A 24,976-nucleotide genomic window follows, 5' to 3' on the forward strand; every position below is an offset into this window, starting at 1 on the left:
CTGGGGTCAGGGGCCCTTAGGTGGAGGGCCAGGGGGCACCCTGAGGCCTATACTGCAAGTCCAGGGACATCGGTGGACCCCTGGGTAGCTTGCTGGGGCCAGAGGCCCATAGGTGGAGGGCCAGGGGGCACCCTGGGGCCTATACTGCAAGTCCAGGAAGAGAGGTGGACCCCTGTGTAGCTTGCTGGGGTCAGGGGCCCCTAGGTGGAGGGCCAGGTGGCAGCATGTGGGCTATACTGCAAGTCCAGGGACATCAGTGGACCACTGTGCAGCTTGCTGGTGTCAGGGGCCCTTAGGTGGAGGGCCAGGGGGCACCCTGGGGCCTATACTACAAGTCCAGGGACATCAGTGGACCACTGTGCAGCTTGCTGGTGTCAGGGGCCCTTAGGTGGAGGGCCAGGGGGCACCCTGGGGCCTATACTGCAAGTCCAGGAAGAGAGGTAGACCCCTGGGTAGCTTGCTGGGGTCAGGCGCCCCTAGGTGAAGGGCCAGGGAGCACCCAGAGGCCTATACTGCAAGCCCAGGGAGGGAGGTGGACCCCTGGGTAGCTTGCTGGGGTCAGGGTTCCCTAGGTGGAGGGCCTGGGGGTACACTGGGGCCTATACTGCAAGTCCAGGAAGAGAGGTGGACCCCTGGGTAGCTTGCAGGGGTCAGAGGCCCCTAGGTGGAGGGCCAAGGGTTCCCCTGGGGCCTATATTGCACGTCCAGGAAGAGAGGTGGACCCCTGGGTAGCTTGCTGGGGTCAGGCACCCCTAGGTGAAGGGCCAGGGAGCACCCTGAGGCCTATACTGCAAGCCCAGGGAGGGAGGTGGACCCCTGGGTAGCTTGCTGGGGTCAGGGTCCCCTAGGTGGATGGCCAGGGGGCACCCTGTGGGCTATACTGCAAGTCTAGGAAGAGAGGTGGACCCCTGGGTAGCTTGCTGGGGTCAGAGGCCCCTAGGTGGAGGGCCAGGGGTTCCCCTGGGGCCTATACTGCAAGTCCAGGGAGTAAGGTTGACTTCTGGGTAGCTTGATGGGGTCATAGGCTCCTTGGTGGAGGGCCAGGGGGCACCCTGGGGCCTACACTGCAAGTCCAGGGAGAGATGTGGACCCCTGGGTAGCTTGCTAGGGTCAGGGGCCCCTAGGTTGAGGTCCAGGGGGCACCCTGGGGCCTATACTGCAAGTCCAGGGACATCGGTGGACCCCTGGGTAGCTTGCTGGGGTCAGGGGCCCTTAGGTGGAGGGCCAGGGGGCACCCTTGGGCCTATACTGCAAGTCCAGGGAGTGAGGTGGACTCCCGGGTAGCTTGCTGGGGTCAGAGGCCCCTAGGTTGAGGGCCAGGGGGCACCCTGGGGCCTATACTGCAAGTCCAGGGACATCGGTGGACCCCTGGGTAGCTTGCTGGGGTCAGAGGCCCCTTGGTGGAGGGCCAGGGGGCACCCTGGGGCCTATACTGCAATTCCAGGAACATCGGTGGACCACTGGGTAGCTTGCTAGGGTCAGGGGCCCTTAGGTGGAGGGCCAGGGGGCACCCTGGGGCCTATACTGCAAGTCCAGGAAGAGAGGTTGACCCCTGGGTAGCTTGCTGAAGTCTGGAGCCCCTAGGTGGAGGGCCAGGGGGCACACTGGGGCCTATACTGCAAGTCCAGGAAGAGAGGTGGACCCCTGGGTAGCTTGTTGGGGTCAGAGGCCCCTAGGTGAAGGGCCAGGGGGCACCCTGGGGCCTATACTGCAAGTCCAAGGACATCGGTGGACCGCTGGGTAGCTTGCGGGGGTCAGAGGCCCCTAAGTGGAGGGCCAGGGGGCACCCTGGGGCCTATACTGGAAGCCCAGGGAGGGAGGTGGACCCCTGGGTAGCTTGCTGGGGTCAGGGTCCCCTAGGTGGAGGGCCAGGGGTCACCCTGTGGGCTATACTGCAAGTCCAGGAAGAGAGGTGGACCCCTGGGTAGCTTGCTGGGGTCATAGGCTCCTAGGTGGAGGGCCAGGGGGCACCCTGGGGCCTACACTGCAAGTCCAGGAAGAGAGGTGGACCCCTAGGTAGCTTGCTGGGGTCATAGGCTCCTAGGTGGAGGGCCAGGGGGCACCCTGGGGCCTATACTGCAAGTCCAGGGACATCGGTGGACCACTGGGTAGCTTGCTGGGGTCAGGGGCCCTTAGGTGGAGGGCCAGGGGGCACACTGGGGCCTATACTGCAAGTCCAGGAAGAGAGGTGGACCCCTGGGTAGCTTGCTGGGGTAAGGCGCCCCTAGGTGAAGGGCCAGGGAGCACCCTGAGGCCTTTACTGCAAGCCAAGGGAGGGAGGTGGACCCCTGGGTAGCTTGCTGGAGTCAGTGTCCCCTAGGTGGATGGCCAGGGGGCACCCTGTGGGCTATACTGCAAGTCCAGGAAGAGAGGTGGACCCCTGGGTAGCTTGCTGGGGTAAGAGGCCCCTAGGTGGAGGGCAAAGGGGCACCCTGGGGCCTATACTGCAAGTCCAGGGACATCGGTGGACCACTGGGTAGCTTGCTGGGGTCTGAGGCCCCTAAGTGGAGGGCCAGGGGTTCCCCTGGGGCCTATACTGCAAGTCCAGGGAGTAAGGTGGACTTCTGGGTAGCTTGATGGGCTCATAGGCTCCTAGGTGGAGGGCCAAAGGGCACCCTGGGGCCTACACTGCAAGTCCAGGGAGAGATGTGGACCCCTGGGTAGCTTGCTGGGGTCAGGGGCCCCTAGGTTGAGGTCCAGGGGGCACCCTGGGGCCTATAATGCAAGTCCAGGGACATTGGTGGACCCCTGGGTAGCTTGCTGGGGTCAGGGGCCCTTAGGTGGAGGGCCAGGGGGCACCCTTGGGCCTATACTGCAAGTCCAGGGAGTGAGGTGGACTCCTGGGTAGCTTGCTGGGGTCAGAGGCCCCTAGGTGGAGGGCCAGGGGGCACCCTGGGGCCTATACTGCAAGTCCAGGGACATCGGTGGACCCCTGGGTAGCTTGCTGGGGTCAGAGGCCCCTAGGTGGAGGGCCAGGGGGCACCCTGGGGCCTATACTACAAGTCCAGGGACATCGGTGGACCACTGTGTAGCTTGCTGGTGTCAGGGGCCCTTAGGTGGAGGGCCAGGGGGCACCCTGGGGCCTATACTGCAAGTCCAGGAAGAGAGGTAGACCCCTGGGTAGCTTGCTGGGGTCAGGCGCCCCTAGGTGAAGGGCCAGGGAGCACCCAAAGGCCTATACTGCAAGTCCAGGGAGTGAGGTGGACTACCGGGTAGCTTGCTGGTGTCAGAGGCCCCTAGGTGGAGGGCCAGGGGGCACCCTGGGGCCTATACTGCAAGTCCAGGAACATCGGTGGACCACTGGGTAGCTTGCTGGGGTCAGGGGCCCTTAGGTGGAGGGCCAGGGGGCACCCTGGGGCCTATACTGCAAGTCCAGGAAGAGAGGTGGACCCCTGGGTAGCTTGCTGGGGTCAAAGGCCCCTAGGTGAAGGGCCAGGGGGCACCCTGGGGCCTATACTGCAAGTCCAAGGACATCGGTGGACCGCTGGGTAGCTTGCGGGGGTCTGGGGTACCTAAGTGGAGGGCCAGGGGGCACCCTGGGGCCTATACTGGAAGCCCAGGGAGGGAGGTGGACCCCTGGGTAGCTTGCTGGGGTCAGGGTCCCCTAGGTGTAGGGCCAGGGGTCACCCTGTGGGCTATACTGCAAGTCCAGGAAGAGAGGTGAACCCCTGGGTAGCTTGGTGGGGTCAGGGGCCCCTAGGTGGATGTCCGGGGGCACCCTGGGGCCTATTTTGCAAGTCCAGGAAGAGAGGTGGACCCCTGGGTAGCTTGCTGGGGTCAGGCGCCCCTAGGTGAAAGGCCAGGGGGCACCCTGAGGCCTATACTGCAAGCCCAGGGAGGTAGATGGACCCCTGGGTAGCTCTCTGGGGTCAGAGTCCCCTAGGTGGAGGGCCTGGGGGCACCCTGTGGGCTATACTGCAAGTCCAGGAAGAGAGATGTGGACCCCTGGGTAGCTTGCTGGGGTCATAGGCTCCTAGGTGGAGGGCCAGGGGGCACCCTGGGGCCTACACTGCAAGTCCAGGAAGAGAGGTGGACCCCTGGGTAGCTTGCTGGGGTCATAGGCTCCTAGGTGGAGGGCCAGGGGGCACCCTGGGGCCTATACTGCAAGTCCAGGGACATTGGTGGACCCCTGGGTAGCTTGCTGGGGTTAGAGGCCCCTAGGTGGAGGGCCAGGGGTTCCCCTGGGGCCTATACTGCAAGTCCAGGGAGTGAGGTGGACTTCTGGGTAGCTTGCTGGGGTCATAGGCTCCTAGGTGGAGGGCCAGGGGGCACCCTGGGGCCTACACTGCAAGTCCAGGGAGAGATGTGGACCCCTGGGTAGCTTGCTAGGGTCAGGGGCCCCTAGGTGGAGGACCAGGGGGCACCCTGGGGCCTATACTGCAAGTCCAGGGACATCGGTGGACCCCTGGGTAGCTTGCTGAGGTCAGGGGCCCTTAGGTGGAGGGCCAGGGGGCACCCTGAGGCCTATACTGCAAGTCCAGGGACATCGGTGGACCCCTGGGTAGCTTGCTGGGGCCAGAGGCCCATAGGTGGAGGGCCAGGGGGCACCCTGGGGCCTATACTGCAAGTCCAGGAAGAGAGGTGGACACCTGTGTAGCTTGCTGGGGTCAGGGGCCCCTAGGTGGAGGGCCAGGTGGCAGCATGTGGAATATACTGTAAGTCCAGGAAGAGAGGTTGACCCCTGGGTAGCTTGCTGGGGCCAGAGGCCCATAGGTGGAGGGCCAAGGGGCACCCTGGGGCCTATACTGCAAGTCCAGGGACATCGGTGGACCACTGGGTAGCTTGCTGGGGTCAGGGGCCCTTAGGTGGAGGGCCAGGGGGCACCCTGGGGCCTATACTGCAAGTCCAGTAAGAGAGGTAGACCCCTAGGTAGCTTGCTGGGGTCAGGCGCCCCTAGGTGAAGGGCCAGGGAGCACCCTGAGGCCTATACTGCAAGCCCAGGGAGGGAGGTGGACCCCTGGGTAGCTTGCTGGGGTCAGGGTCCCTTAGGTGGAGGGCCAGGGGGCACACTGGGGCCTATACTGCAAGTCCAGGAAGAGAGGTGGACCCCTGGGTAGCTTGCTGGGGTCATAGGATTCTAGGTGGAGGGCCAGGGGGCACCCTGGGGCGTATACTACAAGTCCAGGGACATCAGTGGACCACTGTGCAGCTTGCTGGTGTCAGGGGCCCTTAGGTGGAGGGCCAGGGGGCACCCTGGGGCCTATACTACAAGTCCAGGGACATCAGTGGACCACTGTGCAGCTTGCTGGTGTCAGGGGCCCTTAGGTGGAGGGCCAGGGGGCACCCTGGGGCCTATACTGCAAGTCCAGGAAGAGAGGTAGACCCCTGGGTAGCTTGCTGGGGTCAGGCGCCCCTAGGTGAAGGGCCAGGGAGCACCCAGAGGCCTATACTGCAAGCCCAGGGAGGGAGGTGGACCCCTGGGTAGCTTGCTGGGGTCAGGGTTCCCTAGGTGGAGGGCCTGGGGGCACACTGGGGCCTATACTGCAAGTCCAGGAAGAGAGGTGGACCCCTGGGTAGCTTGCAGGGGTCAGAGGCCCCTAGGTGGAGGGCCAAGGGTTCCCCTGGGGCCTATATTGCACGTCCAGGAAGAGAGGTGGACCCCTGGGTAGCTTGCTGGGGTCTGGCGCCCCTAGGTGAAGGGCCAGGGAGCACCCTGAGGCCTATACTGCAAGCCCAGGGAGGGAGGTGGACCCCTGGGTAGCTTGATGGGGTCAGGGTCCCCTAGGTGGATGGCCAGGGGGCACCCTGTGGGCTATACTGCAAGTCTAGGAAGAGAGGTGGACCCCTGGGTAGCTTGCTGGGGTCAGAGGCCCCTAGGTGGAGGGCCAGGGGTTCCCCTGGGGCCTATACTGCAAGTCCAGGGAGTAAGGTTGACTTCTGGGTAGCTTGATGGGGTCATAGGCTCCTTGGTGGAGGGCCAGGGGGCACCCTGGGGCCTACACTGCAAGTCCAGGGAGAGATGTGGACCCCTGGGTAGCTTGCTAGGGTCAGGGGCCCCTAGGTTGAGGTCCAGGGGGCACCCTGGGGCCTATACTGCAAGTCCAGGGACATCGGTGGACCCCTGGGTAGCTTGCTGGGGTCAGGGGCCCTTAGGTGGAGGGCCAGGGGGCACCCTTGGGCCTATACTGCAAGTCCAGGGAGTGAGGTGGACTCCCGGGTAGCTTGCTGGGGTCAGAGGCCCCTAGGTTGAGGGCCAGGGGGCACCCTGGGGCCTATACTGCAAGTCCAGGGACATCGGTGGACCCCTGGGTAGCTTGCTGGGGTCACAGGCCCCTTGGTGGAGGGCCAGGGGGCACCCTGGGGCCTATACTGCAATTCCAGGAACATCGGTGGACCACTGGGTAGCTTGCTAGGGTCAGGGGCCCTTAGGTGGAGGGCCAGGGGGCACCCTGGGGCCTATACTGCAAGTCCAGGAAGAGAGGTTGACCCCTGGGTAGCTTGCTGAAGTCTGGAGCCCCTAGGTGGAGGGCCAGGGGGCACACTGGGGCCTATACTGCAAGTCCAGGAAGAGAGGTGGACCCCTGGGTAGCTTGTTGGGGTCAGAGGCCCCTAGGTGAAGGGCCATGGGGCACCCTGGGGCCTATACTGCAAGTCCAAGGACATCGGTGGACCGCTGGGTAGCTTGCGGGGGTCAGAGGCCCGTAAGTGGAGGGCCAGGGGGCACCCTGGGGCCTATACTGGAAGCCCAGGGAGGGGGGTGGACCCCTGGGTAGCTTGCTGGGGTAAGGGTCCTCTAGGTGGAGGGCCAGGGGTCACCCTGTGGGCTTTACTGCAAGTCCAGGAAGAGAGGTGGACCCCTGGGTAGCTTGCTGGGGTCATAGGCTCCTAGGTGGAGGGCCAGGGGGCACCCTGGGGCCTACACTGCAAGTCCAGGAAGAGAGGTGGACCCCTGGGTAGCTTGCTGGGGTCATAGGCTCCTAGGTGGAGGGCCAGGGGGCACCCTGGGGCCTATACTGCAAGTCCAGGGACATTGGTGGACCCCTGGGTAGCTTGCTGGGGTTAGAGGCCCCTAGGTGGAGGGCCAGGGGTTCCCCTGGGGCCTATACTGCAAGTCCAGGGAGTGAGGTGGACTTCTGGGTAGCTTGCTGGGGTCATAGGCTCCTAGGTGGAGGGCCAGGGGGCACCCTGGGGCCTACACTGCAAGTCCAGGGAGAGATGTGGACCCCTGGGTAGCTTGCTGGGGTCAGGGGCCCCTAGGTGGAGGACCAGGGGGCACCCTGGGGCCTATACTGCAAGTCCAGGGACATCGGTGGACCCCTGGGTAGCTTGCTGGGGTCAGGGGCCCTTAGGTGGAGGGCCAGGGGGCACCCTGAGGCCTATACTGCAAGTCCAGGGACATCGGTGGACCCCTGGGTAGCTTGCTGGGGCCAGAGGCCCATAGGTGGAGGGCCAGGGGGCACCCTGGGGCCTATACTGCAAGTCCAGGAAGAGAGGTGGACCCCTGTGTAGCTTGCTGGGGTCAGGGGCCCCTAGGTGGAGGGCCAGGTGGCAGCATGTGGGCTATACTGCAAGTCCAGGGACATCAGTGGACCACTGTGCAGCTTGCTGGTGTCAGGGGCCCTTAGGTGGAGGGCCAGGGGGCACCCTGGGGCCTATACTACAAGTCCAGGGACATCAGTGGACCACTGTGCAGCTTGCTGGTGTCAGGGGCCCTTAGGTGGAGGGCCAGGGGGCACCCTGGGGCCTATACTGCAAGTCCAGGAAGAGAGGTAGACCCCTGGGTAGCTTGCTGGGGTCAGGCGCCCCTAGGTGAAGGGCCAGGGAGCACCCAGAGGCCTATACTGCAAGCCCAGGGAGGGAGGTGGACCCCTGGGTAGCTTGCTGGGGTCAGGGTTCCCTAGGTGGAGGGCCTGGGGGTACACTGGGGCCTATACTGCAAGTCCAGGAAGAGAGGTGGACCCCTGGGTAGCTTGCAGGGGTCAGAGGCCCCTAGGTGGAGGGCCAAGGGTTCCCCTGGGGCCTATATTGCACGTCCAGGAAGAGAGGTGGACCCCTGGGTAGCTTGCTGGGGTCAGGCACCCCTAGGTGAAGGGCCAGGGAGCACCCTGAGGCCTATACTGCAAGCCCAGGGAGGGAGGTGGACCCCTGGGTAGCTTGCTGGGGTCAGGGTCCCCTAGGTGGATGGCCAGGGGGCACCCTGTGGGCTATACTGCAAGTCTAGGAAGAGAGGTGGACCCCTGGGTAGCTTGCTGGGGTCAGAGGCCCCTAGGTGGAGGGCCAGGGGTTCCCCTGGGGCCTATACTGCAAGTCCAGGGAGTAAGGTTGACTTCTGGGTAGCTTGATGGGGTCATAGGCTCCTTGGTGGAGGGCCAGGGGGCACCCTGGGGCCTACACTGCAAGTCCAGGGAGAGATGTGGACCCCTGGGTAGCTTGCTAGGGTCAGGGGCCCCTAGGTTGAGGTCCAGGGGGCACCCTGGGGCCTATACTGCAAGTCCAGGGACATCGGTGGACCCCTGGGTAGCTTGCTGGGGTCAGGGGCCCTTAGGTGGAGGGCCAGGGGGCACCCTTGGGCCTATACTGCAAGTCCAGGGAGTGAGGTGGACTCCCGGGTAGCTTGCTGGGGTCAGAGGCCCCTAGGTTGAGGGCCAGGGGGCACCCTGGGGCCTATACTGCAAGTCCAGGGACATCGGTGGACCCCTGGGTAGCTTGCTGGGGTCAGAGGCCCCTTGGTGGAGGGCCAGGGGGCACCCTGGGGCCTATACTGCAATTCCAGGAACATCGGTGGACCACTGGGTAGCTTGCTAGGGTCAGGGGCCCTTAGGTGGAGGGCCAGGGGGCACCCTGGGGCCTATACTGCAAGTCCAGGAAGAGAGGTTGACCCCTGGGTAGCTTGCTGAAGTCTGGAGCCCCTAGGTGGAGGGCCAGGGGGCACACTGGGGCCTATACTGCAAGTCCAGGAAGAGAGGTGGACCCCTGGGTAGCTTGTTGGGGTCAGAGGCCCCTAGGTGAAGGGCCAGGGGGCACCCTGGGGCCTATACTGCAAGTCCAAGGACATCGGTGGACCGCTGGGTAGCTTGGGGGGGTCAGAGGCCCCTAAGTGGAGGGCCAGGGGGCACCCTGGGGCCTATACTGGAAGCCCAGGGAGGGAGGTGGACCCCTGGGTAGCTTGCTGGGGTCAGGGTCCCCTAGGTGGAGGGCCAGGGGTCACCCTGTGGGCTATACTGCAAGTCCAGGAAGAGAGGTGGACCCCTGGGTAGCTTGCTGGGGTCATAGGCTCCTAGGTGGAGGGCCAGGGGGCACCCTGGGGCCTACACTGCAAGTCCAGGAAGAGAGGTGGACCCCTAGGTAGCTTGCTGGGGTCATAGGCTCCTAGGTGGAGGGCCAGGGGGCACCCTGGGGCCTATACTGCAAGTCCAGGGACATCGGTGGACCACTGGGTAGCTTGCTGGGGTCAGGGGCCCTTAGGTGGAGGGCCAGGGGGCACACTGGGGCCTATACTGCAAGTCCAGGAAGAGAGGTGGACCCCTGGGTAGCTTGCTGGGGTAAGGCGCCCCTAGGTGAAGGGCCAGGGAGCACCCTGAGGCCTTTACTGCAAGCCAAGGGAGGGAGGTGGACCCCTGGGTAGCTTGCTGGAGTCAGTGTCCCCTAGGTGGATGGCCAGGGGGCACCCTGTGGGCTATACTGCAAGTCCAGGAAGAGAGGTGGACCCCTGGGTAGCTTGCTGGGGTAAGAGGCCCCTAGGTGGAGGGCAAAGGGGCACCCTGGGGCCTATACTGCAAGTCCAGGGACATCGGTGGACCACTGGGTAGCTTGCTGGGGTCTGAGGCCCCTAAGTGGAGGGCCAGGGGTTCCCCTGGGGCCTATACTGCAAGTCCAGGGAGTAAGGTGGACTTCTGGGTAGCTTGATGGGCTCATAGGCTCCTAGGTGGAGGGCCAAAGGGCACCCTGGGGCCTACACTGCAAGTCCAGGGAGAGATGTGGACCCCTGGGTAGCTTGCTGGGGTCAGGGGCCCCTAGGTTGAGGTCCAGGGGGCACCCTGGGGCCTATAATGCAAGTCCAGGGACATTGGTGGACCCCTGGGTAGCTTGCTGGGGTCAGGGGCCCTTAGGTGGAGGGCCAGGGGGCACCCTTGGGCCTATACTGCAAGTCCAGGGAGTGAGGTGGACTCCTGGGTAGCTTGCTGGGGTCAGAGGCCCCTAGGTGGAGGGCCAGGGGGCACCCTGGGGCCTATACTGCAAGTCCAGGGACATCGGTGGACCCCTGGGTAGCTTGCTGGGGTCAGAGGCCCCTAGGAGGAGGGCCAGGGGGCACCCTGGGGCCTATACTACAAGTCCAGGGACATCGGTGGACCACTGTGTAGCTTGCTGGTGTCAGGGGCCCTTAGGTGGAGGGCCAGGGGGCACCCTGGGGCCTATACTGCAAGTCCAGGAAGAGAGGTAGACCCCTGGGTAGCTTGCTGGGGTCAGGCGCCCCTAGGTGAAGGGCCAGGGAGCACCCAAAGGCCTATACTGCAAGTCCAGGGAGTGAGGTGGACTACCGGGTAGCTTGCTGGTGTCAGAGGCCCCTAGGTGGAGGGCCAGGGGGCACCCTGGGGCCTATACTGCAAGTCCAGGAACATCGGTGGACCACTGGGTAGCTTGCTGGGGTCAGGGGCCCTTAGGTGGAGGGCCAGGGGGCACCCTGGGGCCTATACTGCAAGTCCAGGAAGAGAGGTTGACCCCTGGGTAGCTTGCTGAAGTCTGGAGCCCCCAGGTGGAGGGCCAGGGGGCACACTGGGGCCTATACTGCAAGTCCAGGAAGAGAGGTGGACCCCTGGGTAGCTTGCTGGGGTCAAAGGCCCCTAGGTGAAGGGCCAGGGGGCACCCTGGGGCCTATACTGCAAGTCCAAGGACATCGGTGGACCGCTGGGTAGCTTGCGGGGGTCTGGGGTACCTAAGTGGAGGGCCAGGGGGCAGCCTGGGGCCTATACTGGAAGCCCAGGGAGGGAGGTGGACCCCTGGGTAGCTTGCTGGGGTCAGGGTCCCCTAGGTGTAGGGCCAGGGGTCACCCTGTGGGCTATACTGCAAGTCCAGGAAGAGAGGTGAACCCCTGGGTAGCTTGGTGGGGTCAGGGGCCCCTAGGTGGATGTCCAGGGGGCACCCTGGGGCCTATTTTGCAAGTCCAGGAAGAGAGGTGGACCCCTGGGTAGCTTGCTGGGGTCAGGCGCCCCTAGGTGAAAGGCCAGGGGGCACCCTGAGGCCTATACTGCAAGCCCAGGGAGGTAGATGGACCCCTGGGTAGCTCTCTGGGGTCAGAGTCCCCTAGGTGGAGGGCCTGGGGGCACCCTGTGGGCTATACTGCAAGTCCAGGAAGAGAGATGTGGACCCCTGGGTAGCTTGCTGGGGTCATAGGCTCCTAGGTGGAGGGCCAGGGGGCACCCTGGGGCCTACACTACAAGTTCAGGGAGAGAGGTGGACCCCTGGGTAGCTTGCTGAGGTCAGAGGCCCCTAGGTGGAGGGCCAAGGGGCACCCTGGGGCCTATACTGCAAGTCCAGGGACATCATTGGACCCCTGGGTAGCTTGCTGGGGTTAGAGGCCCCTAGGTGGAGAGCCAGGGGGTCCCTTGGGGCCTATACTGCAAGTCCAGGGAGTGAGGTGGACTTCTGGGTAGCTTGCTGGGGTCATATGCTCCTAGGTGGAGGGCCAGGGGGCACCCAGGGGCCTACACTGCAAGTCCAGGGAGAGTTGTGGACCCCTGGGTAGCTTGCTGGGGTCAGGGGGCCCTAGGTGGAGGGCCAGGGGGCACCCTGGGGCCTATACTGCAAGTCCAGGGACATCGGTGGACCCCTGGGTAGCTTGCTGGGGTCAGAGGCCCCTAGGTGGAGGGCCAGGGGGCATCCTGGGGCCTATACTGCAAGACCAGGGACATCGGTGGACCACTGTGTAGCTTGCTGGGGTCAGGGGCCCTTAGGTGGAGGGCCAGGGGGCACCCTGGGGCCTATAGTGCAAGTCCAGGAAGAGAGGTGGACCCCTGGGTAGCTTGCTGGGGTCAGGGGCCCCTAGGTGGAGGGCCATGTGGCAGCCTGTGGGCTATACTGCAAGTCCAGGAAGAGAGGTGAACCCCTGGGTAGCTTGGTGGGGTCAGGGGCCCCTATGTGGATGGCGAGGGGGCACCCTGGGGCCTATTTTGCAAGTCCAGGAAGAGAGGTGGACCCCTGGGTAGCTTGCTGGGGTCAGGCATCCCTAGGTGAAAGGCCAGGGGGCACCCTGAGGCCTACACTGCAAGCCCAGGGAGGGAGGTGGACCCCTGGGTAGCTCTCTGGGGTCAGAGTCCCCTAGGTGGAGGGCCTGGGGGCACCCTGTGGGCTATACTGCAAGTCCAGGAAGAGAGGTGGACCCCTGGGTAGCTTGCTGGGGTCATAGGCTCCTAGGTGGAGGGCCAGGGGGCACCCTGGGGCCTACACTGCAAGTTCAGGGAGAGAGGTGGACCCCTGGGTAGCTTGCTGAGGTCAGAGGCCCCTAGGTGGAGGGCCAAGGGGCACCCTGGGGCCTATACTGCAAGTCCAGGGACATCGGTGGACCCCTGGGTAGCTTGCTGGGGTCAGAGGCCCCTAGGTGGAGGGCCACGGGTTCCCCTGGGGCCTATACTGCATGTCCAGGGAGTGAGGTGGACTTCTGGGTAGCTTGCTGGGGTCATAGGCTCCTTGGTGGAGGGCCAGGGGGCACCCTGGGGCCTATACTGCATGTCCAGGGAGAGATGTGTACCCCTGGGTAGCTTGCTGGGGTCAGGGGCCCCTGGGTAGCTTGCTGGGGTCAGGGGCCCCTAGGTGGAGGACCAGGGGGCACCCTGGGGCCTATACTGCAAGTCCTGGGAGATCAGTGGACCCCTGGGTAGCTTGCTGAGGTCAGAGACCCCTATGTGGAGGGCCAGAAGGTCCCCTGGGGCCCATACTGCAAGTTCAGGGAGTGAGGTGGACTCCTGGGTAGCTTGCTGGGGTCAGAGGCCCCTAGGTGGAGGGTCAAGGGTTCCCCTGGGGCCTATACTGCAAGTCCAGGGACATCGGTGGACCCCTGGGTAGCTTGCTGGGGTCAGAGGCCCCTAGGTGGAGGGCCAGGGGGCACCCTGGGGCCTATACTGCAAGTCCAGGGACATCGGTGGACCACTGTGTAGCTTGCTGGGGTCAGGGGCCCTTAGGTGGAGGGCCAGGGGGCACCCTGGGGCCTATACTGCAAGTCCAGGAAGAGAGGTGGACCCCTGGGTAGCTTGCTGGGGTCAGGGGCCCCTAGGTGGAGGGCCAGGTGGCAGCCTGTGGGCTATACTGCAAGTCCAGGAAGAGAGGTTGACCCCTGGGTAGCTTGCTGAAGTCAGGAGCCACTAGGTGGAGGGCCAGGGGGCACACTGGGGCCTATACTGCAAGCCTAGAAAGAGAGGTGGACCCCTGGGTAGCTTGCTGGGGTCAGGCGCCCCTGGGTGAAGGGCCAGGGAGCACCCTGAGGCCTATACTGCAAGCCCAGGGAGGGAGGTGGACCCCTGGGTAGCTTGCTGGGGTCAGGGGCCTCTAGGTTGAGGTCCAGGGGGCATCCTGGGGCCTGTACTGCAAGTAAAGGGACATCGGTGGACCCCTGGGTAGCTTGCTGGGGTCAGAGGCCCCTAGGTGGAGGGCCAGGGGATCCCCTGGAGCCTATACTGCAAGTCCAGGGAGTGAGGTGGACTTCTGGGTAGCTTGCTGGGGTCATAGGCTTCTAGGTGGAGGGCCAGGGGGCACCCTGGGGCCTATACTGCAAATCCAGGGAGTGAGGTGGACTCCTGGGTAGCTTGCTGGGGTCAGAGGCCCCTAGGTGTAGGGCCAGGGGTCACCATGTGGGCTATACTGCAAGTCCAGGAAGAGAGGTGAACCCCTGGGTAGCTTGGTGGGGTCAGGGGCCCCTAGGTGGATGGCCAGGGGGCACCCTGGGACCTATTTTGCAAGTCCAGGAAGAGAGTTGGACCCCTGGGTAGCTTGCTGGGGTCAGGCGCCCCTAGGTGGAGGGCCAGGGGTTCCCCTGGGGCCTATATTGCAAGTCCAGGAAGAGAAGTGGACCCCTGGGTAGCTTGCTGGGGTAAGGGTCCCCTAGGTGGAGGGCCAGGGGGCACACTGGGGCCTATACTGAAAGTCCAGGGAGATCGGTAGACCCCTGGGTAGCTTGCTGGGGTCAGGGGCCCCTAGGTGGATGGCCAGGGGGCACCCTATGGGCTATACTGCAAGTCCAGGAAGAGAGGTGGACCCCTGGGTAGCTTGCCGGGGTTAGAGGCCCCTAGGTGGAGGGCCAAGGGGCACCCTGGGGCCTATACTGCAAGTCCAGGGACATCGGTGGACCCCTGGGTAGCTTGCTGGGGTCATAGGCTCCTAGGTGGAGGGCCAGGGGGCACCCTGGGGCCTACACTGCAAGTCCAGGGAGAGATGTGGACCCCTGGGTAGCTTGCTGGGGTCAGGGGCCCCTAGGTTGAGGTCCAGGGGGCACCCTGGGGCCTATACTGCAAGTCCAGGGACATCGGTGGACCCCTGGGTAGCTTGCTGGGGTCAGGGGCCCTTTGGTGGAGGGCCAGGGGGCACCCTTGGGCCTATACTGCAAATCCAGGGAGTGAGGTGGACTCCTGGGTAGCTTGCTGGGGTCAGAGGCCCCTAGGTGAAGGGCCAGGGGGCACCCTGGGGCCTATACTGCAAGTCCAGGGACATCGGTGGACCCCTGGGTAGCTTGCTGGGGTCAGAGGCCCCTAGGTGGAGGGCCAGGGGGCACCCTGTTGCCTATACTACAAGTCCAGGGACATCGGTGGACCACTGTGTAGCTTGCTGGTGTCAGGGGCCCTTAGGTGGAGGGCCAGGGGGCACCCTGGGGCCTATACTGCAAGTCCAGGAAGAGAGGTAGACCCCTGGGTAGCTTGCTGGGGTCAGGCGCCCCTAGGTGAAGGGCCAGGGAGCACCCACAGGCCTATACTGCAAGTCCAGGGAGTGAGGTGGACTACCGGGTAGCTTGCTGGTGTCAGAGGCCCCTAGGTGGAGGGCCAGGGGGCACCCTGGGGCCTATACTGCAAGTCCAGGGACATCGGTGGACCCCTGGGTAGCTTGCTGGGGTCAGAGGCCCCTAGGTGGAGGGCCAAGGGGCACCCTGGGGCCTATACTGCAAGTCCAGGAACATCGGTGGACCACTGGGTAGCTTGCTGGGGTCAGGGGCCCTTAGGTGGAGGGCCAGGGGCACCCTGGGGCCTATACTGCAAGTCCAGGAAGAGAGGTTGACCCCTGGGTAGCTTGCTGAAGTCTGGAGCCCCTAGGTGGAGGGCCAGGGGGCACACTGGGGCCTATACTGCAAGTCCAGGAAGAGAGGTGGACCCCTATGTAGCTTGCTGGGGTCAGAGGCCCCTAGGTGAAGGGCCAGGGGGCACCCTGGGGCCTATACTGCAAGTCCAAGGACATCGGTGGACCGCTGGGTAGCTTGCGGGGGTCAGAGGCCCCTAAGTGGAGGGCCAGGGGGCACCCTGGGGCCTATACTTGAAGCCCAGGGAGGGAGGTGGACCCCTGGGTAGCTTGCAGGGGTCAGGGTCCCCTAGGTGTAGGGCCAGGGGTCACCATGTGGGCTATACTGCAAGTCCAGGAAGAGAGGTGAACCCCTGGGTAGCTTGGTGGTGTCAGGGGCCCCTAGGTGGATGGCCAGGGGGCACCCTGGGACCTATTTTGCAAGTCCAGGAAGAGAGTTGGACCCCTGGGTAGCTTGCTGGGGTCAGGCGCCCCTAGGTGAAAGGCCAGGGGGCACCCTGAGGCCTATACTGCAAGCCCAGGGAGGGAGGTAGACCCCTGGGTAGCTCTCTGGGGTCAGAGTCCCCTAGGTGGAGGGCCTGGGGGCACCCTGTGGGCTATACTGCAAGTCCAGGAAGAGAGGTGGACCCCTGGGTAGCTTGCTGGGGTCATAGGCTCCTAGGTGGAGGGCCAGGGGGCACCCTGGGGCCTACACTACAAGTTCAGGGAGAGAGGTGGACCCCTTGGTAGCTTGCTGAGGTCAGAGGCCCCTAGGTGGAGGGCCAAGGGGCACCCTGGGGCCTATACTGCAAGTCCAGGGACATCGGTGGACCCCTGGGTAGCTTGCTGGGGTTAGAGGCCCCTAGGTGGAGGGCCAGGGGGTCCCCTGGGGCCTATACTGCAAGTCCAGGGAGATCGGTGGACTTCTGGGTAGCTTGCTGGGGTCATAGGCTCCTAGGTGGAGGGCCAGGGGGCACCCAGGGGCCTACTTTGCAAGTCCAGGGAGAGATGTGGACCCCTGGGTAGCTTGCTGGGGTCAGGGGCCCCTAGGTGGAGGGCCAGGGGGCATCCTGGGGCCTATACTGCAAGTCCAGGGACATCGGTGGACCCCTGGGTAGCTTGCTGGGGTCAGAGGCCCCTAGGTGGAGGGCCAGGGGGCATCCTGGGGCCTATACTGCCAGACCAGGGACATCGGTGGACCACTGTGTAGCTTGCTGGGGTCAGGGGCCCTTAGGTGGAGGGCCAGGGGGCACCCTGGGGCCTATAGTGCAAGTCCAGGAAGAGAGGTGGACCCCTGGGTAGCTTGCTGGGGTCAGGGGCCCCTAGGTGGAGGGCCATGTGGCAGCCTGTGGGCTATACTGCAAGTCCAGGAAGAGAGGTGAACCCCTGGGTAGCTTGGTGGGGTCAGGGGCCCCTAGATGGATGGCGAGGGGGCACCCTGGGGCCTATTTTGCAAGTCCAGGAAGAGAGGTGGACCCCTGGGTAGCTTGCTGGGGTCAGGCATCCCTAGGTGAAAGGCCAGGGGGCACCCTGAGGCCTACACTGCAAGCCCAGGGAGGGAGGTGGAACCCTGGGTAGCTCTCTGGGGTCAGAGTCCCCTAGGTGGAGGGCCTGGGGGCACCCTGTGGGCTATACTGCAAGTCCAGATAGAGAGGTGGACCCCTGGGTAGCTTGCTGGGGTCATAGGCTCCTAGGTGGAGGGCCAGGGGGCACCCTGGGGCCTACACTGCAAGTTCAGGGAGAGAGGTGGACCCCTGGGTAGCTTGCTGAGGTCAGAGGCCCCTAGGTGGAGGGCCAAGGGGCACCCTGGGGCCTATACTGCAAGTCCAGGGACATCGGTGGACCCCTGGGTAGCTTGCTGGGGTCAGAGGCCCTTAGGTGGAGGGCCAGGGGTTCCCCTGGGGCCTATACTGCATGTCCAGGGAGTGAGGTGGACTTCTGGGTAGCTTGCTGGAGTCATAGGCTCCTAGGTGGAGGGCCAGGGGGCACCCTGGGGCCTATACTGCAAGTCCAGGGAGAGATGTGGACCCCTGGGTAGCTTGCTGGGGTCAGGGGTCCCTAGGTGGAAGACCAGGGGGCACCCTGGGGCCTATACTGCAAGTCCAGGGACATCGGTGGACCGCTGGGTAGCTTGCTGGGGTCAGGGGCCCTTAGGTGGAGGGCCAGGGGGCACCCTGAGGCCTATACTGCAAGTCCAGGGAGATCAGTGGACCCCTGGGTAGCTTGCTGAGGTCAGAGACCCCTATGTGGAGGGCCAGAAGCTCCCCTGGGGCCCATACTGCAAGTTCAGGGAGTGAGGTGGACTCCTGGGTAGCTTGCTGGGGTCAGAGGCCCCTAGGTGGAGGGCCAAGGGTTCCCCTGGGGCCTATACTGCAAGTCCAGGGACATCGGTGGACCCCTGGGTAGCTTGCTGGGGTCAGAGGCCCCTAGGTGGAGGGCCAGGGGGCACCCTGGGGCCTATACTGCAAGTCCAGGGACATCGGTGGACCACTGTGTAGCTTGCTGGGGTCAGGGGCCCTTAGGTGGAGGGCCAGGGGGCACCCTGGGGCCTATACTGCAAGTCCAGGAAGAGAGGTGGACCCCTGGGTAGCTTGCTGGGGTCAGGGGCCCCTAGGTGGAGGGCCAGGTGGCCGCCTGTGGGCTATACTGCAAGTCCAGGAAGAGAGGTTGACATCTGGGTAGCTTGCTGAAGTCAGGAACCACTAGGTGGAGGGCCAGGGGGCACACTGGGGCCTATACTGCAAGCCTAGAAAGAGAGGTGGACCCCTGGGTAGCTTGCTGGGGTCAGAGGCCCCTAGGTGAAGGGCCAGGGGGCACCCTGGGGCCTATACTGCAAGTCCAGGGAGTGAGGTGGACCCCTGGGTAGCTTGCTGGGGTCAGAGGCCCCTAGGTGGAGGGCCAGGGGTTCCCCTGGGGCCTATACTGCAAGTCCAGGGAGAGATGTGGACCCCTGGGTAGCTTGCTGGGGTCAGGGGCCCCTAGGTTGAGGTCCAGGGGGCATCTCGGGGACTATACTGCAAGTCCAGGAAGAGAGGTGGACCCCTGGGTAGCTTGCTGAGGTCAGGGGCCCCTAGTTGGAGGTCCAGGGGGCACCCTGGGGCCTATAGTGCAAGTCCAGGAAGAGAGGTGGACCCCTGGGTAGCTTGCTGGGGTCAGGGGCCCCTAGGTGGAGGGCCATGTGGCAGCCTGTGGGCTATACTGCAAGTCCAGGAAGAGAGGTGAACCCCTGGGAAGCTTGGTGGGGTCAGGGGCCCCTAGGTGGATGGCGAGGGGGCACCCTGGGGCTTATTTTGCAAGTCCAGGAAGAGAGGTGGACCCCTGGGTAGCTTGCTGGGGTCAGGCATCCCTAGGTGAAAGGCCAGGGGGCACCCTGAGGCCTACACTGCAAGCCCAGGGAGGGAGGTGGACCCCTGGGTAGCTCTCTGGGGTCAGAGTCCCCTATGTGGAGGGCCTGGGGGCACCCTGTGGGCTATACTGCAAGTCCAGGAAGAGAGGTGGACCCCTGGGTAGCTTGCTGGGGTCATAGGCTCCTAGGTGGAGGGCCAGGGGGCACCCTGGGGCCTACACTGCAAGTTCAGGGAGAGAGGTGGACCCCTGGGTAGCTTGCTGAGGTCAGAGGCCCCTATGTGGAGGGCCAAGGGGCACCCTGGGGCCTATACTGCAAGTCCAGGGACATCGGTGGACCCCTGGGTAGCTTGCTGGGGTCAGAGGCCCCTAGGTGGAGGGCCAGGGGTTCCCCTGAGGCCTATACTGCAAGTCCAGGGACATCGGTGGACCCCTGGGTAGCTTGCTGGGGCCAGAGGCCCATAGGTGGAGGGCCAGGGGGCACCCTGGGGCCTATACTGCAAGTCCAGGAAGAGAGGTGGACCCCTGTGTAGCTTGCTGGGGTCAGGGGCCCCTAGGTGGAGGGCCAGGTGGCAGCATGTGGGCTATACTGCAAGTCCAGGGACATCAGTGGACCACTGTGCAGCTTGCTGGTGTCAGGGGCCCTTAGGTGGAGGGCCAGGGGGCACCCTGGGGCCTATACTACAAGTCCAGGGACATCAGTGGACCACTGTGCAGCTTGCTGGTGTCAGGGGCCCTTAGGTGGAGGGCCAGGGGGCACCCTGGGGCCTATACTGCAAGTCCAGGAAGAGAGGCAGACCCCTGGGTAGCTTGCTGGGGTCAGGCGCCCCTAGGTGAAGGGCCAGGGAGCACCCAGAGGCCTATACTGCAAGCCCAGGGAGGGAGGTGGACCCCTGGGTAGCTTGCTGGGGTCAGGGTTCCCTAGGTGGAGGGCCTGGGGGTACACTGGGGCCTATACTGCAAGTCCAGGAAGAGAGGTGGACCCCTGGGTAGCTTGCAGGGGTCAGAGGCCCCTAGGTGGAGGGCCAAGGGTTCCCCTGGGGCCTATATTGCACGTCCAGGAAGAGAGGTGGACCCCTGGGTAGCTTGCTGGGGTCAGGCACCCCTAGGTGAAGGGCCAGGGAGCACCCTGAGGCCTATACTGCAAGCCCAGGGAGGGAGGTGGACCCCTGGGTAGCTTGCTGGGGTCAGGGTCCCCTAGGTGGATGGCCAGGGGGCACCCTGTGGGCTATACTGCAAGTCTAGGAAGAGAGGTGGACCCCTGGGTAGCTTGCTGGGGTCAGAGGCCCCTAGGTGGAGGGCCAGGGGTTCCCCTGGGGCCTATACTGCAAGTCCAGGGAGTAAGGTTGACTTCTGGGTAGCTTGATGGGGTCATAGGCTCCTTGGTGGAGGGCCAGGGGGCACCCTGGGGCCTACACTGCAAGTCCAGGGAGAGATGTGGACCCCTGGGTAGCTTGCTAGGGTCAGGGGCCCCTAGGTTGAGGTCCAGGGGGCACCCTGGGGCCTATACTGCAAGTCCAGGGACATCGGTGGACCCCTGGGTAGCTTGCTGGGGTCAGGGGCCCTTAGGTGGAGGGCCAGGGGGCACCCTTGGGCCTATACTGCAAGTCCAGGGAGTGAGGTGGACTCCCGGGTAGCTTGCTGGGGTCAGAGGCCCCTAGGTTGAGGGCCAGGGGGCACCCTGGGGCCTATACTGCAAGTCCAGGGACATCGGTGGACCCCTGGGTAGCTTGCTGGGGTCAGAGGCCCCTTGGTGGAGGGCCAGGGGGCACCCTGGGGCCTATACTGCAATTCCAGGAACATCGGTGGACCACTGGGTAGCTTGCTAGGGTCAGGGGCCCTTAGGTGGAGGGCCAGGGGGCACCCTGGGGCCTATACTGCAAGTCCAGGAAGAGAGGTTGACCCCTGGGTAGCTTGCTGAAGTCTGGAGCCCCTAGGTGGAGGGCCAGGGGGCACACTGGGGCCTATACTGCAAGTCCAGGAAGAGAGGTGGACCCCTGGGTAGCTTGTTGGGGTCAGAGGCCCCTAGGTGAAGGGCCAGGGGGCACCCTGGGGCCTATACTGCAAGTCCAAGGACATCGGTGGACCGCTGGGTAGCTTGCGGGGGTCAGAGGCCCCTAAGTGGAGGGCCAGGGGGCACCCTGGGGCCTATACTGGAAGCCCAGGGAGGGAGGTGGACCCCTGGGTAGCTTGCTGGGGTCAGGGTCCCCTAGGTGGAGGGCCAGGGGTCACCCTGTGGGCTATACTGCAAGTCCAGGAAGAGAGGTGGACCCCTGGGTAGCTTGCTGGGGTCATAGGCTCCTAGGTGGAGGGCCAGGGGGCACCCTGGGGCCTACACTGCAAGTCCAGGAAGAGAGGTGGACCCCTAGGTAGCTTGCTGGGGTCATAGGCTCCTAGGTGGAGGGCCAGGGGGCACCCTGGGGCCTATACTGCAAGTCCAGGGACATCGGTGGACCACTGGGTAGCTTGCTGGGGTCAGGGGCCCTTAGGTGGAGGGCCAGGGGGCACACTGGGGCCTATACTGCAAGTCCAGGAAGAGAGGTGGACCCCTGGGTAGCTTGCTGGGGTAAGGCGCCCCTAGGTGAAGGGCCAGGGAGCACCCTGAGGCCTTTACTGCAAGCCAAGGGAGGGAGGTGGACCCCTGGGTAGCTTGCTGGAGTCAGTGTCCCCTAGGTGGATGGCCAGGGGGCACCCTGTGGGCTATACTGCAAGTCCAGGAAGAGAGGTGGACCCCTGGGTAGCTTGCTGGGGTAAGAGGCCCCTAGGTGGAGGGCAAAGGGGCACCCTGGGGCCTATACTGCAAGTCCAGGGACATCGGTGGACCACTGGGTAGCTTGCTGGGGTCTGAGGCCCCTAAGTGGAGGGCCAGGGGTTCCCCTGGGGCCTATACTGCAAGTCCAGGGAGTAAGGTGGACTTCTGGGTAGCTTGATGGGCTCATAGGCTCCTAGGTGGAGGGCCAAAGGGCACCCTGGGGCCTACACTGCAAGTCCAGGGAGAGATGTGGACCCCTGGGTAGCTTGCTGGGGTCAGGGGCCCCTAGGTTGAGGTCCAGGGGGCACCCTGGGGCCTATAATGCAAGTCCAGGGACATTGGTGGACCCCTGGGTAGCTTGCTGGGGTCAGGGGCCCTTAGGTGGAGGGCCAGGGGGCACCCTTGGGCCTATACTGCAAGTCCAGGGAGTGAGGTGGACTCCTGGGTAGCTTGCTGGGGTCAGAGGCCCCTAGGTGGAGGGCCAGGGGGCACCCTGGGGCCTATACTGCAAGTCCAGGGACATCGGTGGACCCCTGGGTAGCTTGCTGGGGTCAGAGGCCCCTAGGTGGAGGGCCAGGGGGCACCCTGGGGCCTATACTACAAGTCCAGGGACATCGGTGGACCACTGTGTAGCTTGCTGGTGTCAGGGGCCCTTAGGTGGAGGGCCAGGGGGCACCCTGGGGCCTATACTGCAAGTCCAGGAAGAGAGGTAGACCCCTGGGTAGCTTGCTGGGGTCAGGCGCCCCTAGGTGAAGGGCCAGGGAGCACCCAAAGGCCTATACTGCAAGTCCAGGGAGTGAGGTGGACTACCGGGTAGCTTGCTGGTGTCAGAGGCCCCTAGGTGGAGGGCCAGGGGGCACCCTGGGGCCTATACTGCAAGTCCAGGAACATCGGTGGACCACTGGGTAGCTTGCTGGGGTCAGGGGCCCTTAGGTGGAGGGCCAGGGGGCACCCTGGGGCCTATACTGCAAGTCCAGGAAGAGAGGTTGACCCCTGGGTAGCTTGCTGAAGTCTGGAGCCCCCAGGTGGAGGGCCAGGGGGCACACTGGGGCCTATACTGCAAGTCCAGGAAGAGAGGTGGACCCCTGGGTAGCTTGCTGGGGTCAAAGGCCCCTAGGTGAAGGGCCAGGGGGCACCCTGGGGCCTATACTGCAAGTCCAAGGACATCGGTGGACCGCTGGGTAGCTTGCGGGGGTCTGGGGTACCTAAGTGGAGGGCCAGGGGGCACCCTGGGGCCTATACTGGAAGCCCAGGGAGGGAGGTGGACCCCTGGGTAGCTTGCTGGGGTCAGGGTCCCCTAGGTGTAGGGCCAGGGGTCACCCTGTGGGCTATACTGCAAGTCCAGGAAGAGAGGTGAACCCCTGGGTAGCTTGGTGGGGTCAGGGGCCCCTAGGTGGATGTCCAGGGGGCACCCTGGGGCCTATTTTGCAAGTCCAGGAAGAGAGGTGGACCCCTGGGTAGCTTGCTGGGGTCAGGCGCCCCTAGGTGAAAGGCCAGGGGGCACCCTGAGGCCTATACTGCAAGCCCAGGGAGGTAGATGGACCCCTGGGTAGCTCTCTGGGGTCAGAGTCCCCTAGGTGGAGGGCCTGGGGGCACCCTGTGGGCTATACTGCAAGTCCAGGAAGAGAGATGTGGACCCCTGGGTAGCTTGCTGGGGTCATAGGCTCCTAGGTGGAGGGCCAGGGGGCACCCTGGGGCCTACACTGCAAGTCCAGGAAGAGAGGTGGACCCCTGGGTAGCTTGCTGGGGTCATAGGCTCCTAGGTGGAGGGCCAGGGGGCACCCTGGGGCCTATACTGCAAGTCCAGGGACATTGGTGGACCCCTGGGTAGCTTGCTGGGGTTAGAGGCCCCTAGGTGGAGGGCCAGGGGTTCCCCTGGGGCCTATACTGCAAGTCCAGGGAGTGAGGTGGACTTCTGGGTAGCTTGCTGGGGTCATAGGCTCCTAGGTGGAGGGCCAGGGGGCACCCTGGGGCCTACACTGCAAGTCCAGGGAGAGATGTGGACCCCTGGGTAGCTTGCTGGGGTCAGGGGCCCCTAGGTGGAGGACCAGGGGGCACCCTGGGGCCTATACTGCAAGTCCAGGGACATCGGTGGACCCCTGGGTAGCTTGCTGAGGTCAGGGGCCCTTAGGTGGAGGGCCAGGGGGCACCCTGAGGCCTATACTGCAAGTCCAGGGACATCGGTGGACCCCTGGGTAGCTTGCTGGGGCCAGAGGCCCATAGGTGGAGGGCCAGGGGGCACCCTGGGGCCTATACTGCAAGTCCAGGAAGAGAGGTGGACACCTGTGTAGCTTGCTGGGGTCAGGGGCCCCTAGGTGGAGGGCCAGGTGGCAGCATGTGGGCTATACTGTAAGTCCAGGAAGAAAGGTTGACCCCTGGGTAGCTTGCTGGGGCCAGAGGCCCATAGGTGGAGGGCCAAGGGGCACCCTGGGGCCTATACTGCAAGTCCAGGGACATCGGTGGACCACTGGGTAGCTTGCTGGGGTCAGGGGCCCTTAGGTGGAGGGCCAGGGGGCACCCTGGGGCCTATACTGCAAGTCCAGTAAGAGAGGTAGACCCCTAGGTAGCTTGCTGGGGTCAGGCGCCCCTAGGTGAAGGGCCAGGGAGCACCCTGAGGCCTATACTGCAAGCCCAGGGAGGGAGGTGGACCCCTGGGTAGCTTGCTGGGGTCAGGGTCCCTTAGGTGGAGGGCCAGGGGGCACACTGGGGCCTATACTGCAAGTCCAGGAAGAGAGGTGGACCCCTGGGTAGCTTGCTGGGGTCATAGGATTCTAGGTGGAGGGCCAGGGGGCACCCTGGGGCGTATACTACAAGTCCAGGGACATCAGTGGACCACTGTGCAGCTTGCTGGTGTCAGGGGCCCTTAGGTGGAGGGCCAGGGGGCACCCTGGGGCCTATACTACAAGTCCAGGGACATCAGTGGACCACTGTGCAGCTTGCTGGTGTCAGGGGCCCTTAGGTGGAGGGCCAGGGGGCACCCTGGGGCCTATACTGCAAGTCTAGGAAGAGAGGTAGACCCCTGGGTAGCTTGCTGGGGTCAGGCGCCCCTAGGTGAAGGGCCAGGGAGCACCCAGAGGCCTATACTGCAAGCCCAGGGAGGGAGGTGGACCCCTGGGTAGCTTGCTGGGGTCAGGGTTCCCTAGGTGGAGGGCCTGGGGGCACACTGGGGCCTATACTGCAAGTCCAGGAAGAGAGGTGGACCCCTGGGTAGCTTGCAGGGGTCAGAGGCCCCTAGGTGGAGGGCCAAGGGTTCCCCTGGGGCCTATATTGCACGTCCAGGAAGAGAGGTGGACCCCTGGGTAGCTTGCTGGGGTCAGGCGCCCCTAGGTGAAGGGCCAGGGAGCACCCTGAGGCCTATACTGCAAGCCCAGGGAGGGAGGTGGACCCCTGGGTAGCTTGCTGGGGTCAGGGTCCCCTAGGTGGATGGCCAGGGGGCACCCTGTGGGCTATACTGCAAGTCTAGGAAGAGAGGTGGACCCCTGGGTAGCTTGCTGGGGTCAGAGGCCCCTAGGTGGAGGGCCAGGGGTTCCCCTGGGGCCTATACTGCAAGTCCAGGGAGTAAGGTTGACTTCTGGGTAGCTTGATGGGGTCATAGGCTCCTTGGTGGAGGGCCAGGGGGCACCCTGGGGCCTACACTGCAAGTCCAGGGAGAGATGTGGACCCCTGGGTAGCTTGCTAGGGTCAGGG

Source organism: Danio rerio, chromosome 3 (assembly GCF_049306965.1).
Source record: "Danio rerio strain Tuebingen ecotype United States chromosome 3, GRCz12tu, whole genome shotgun sequence".
In the NCBI taxonomy this organism is placed as follows: domain Eukaryota; kingdom Metazoa; phylum Chordata; class Actinopteri; order Cypriniformes; family Danionidae; genus Danio; species Danio rerio.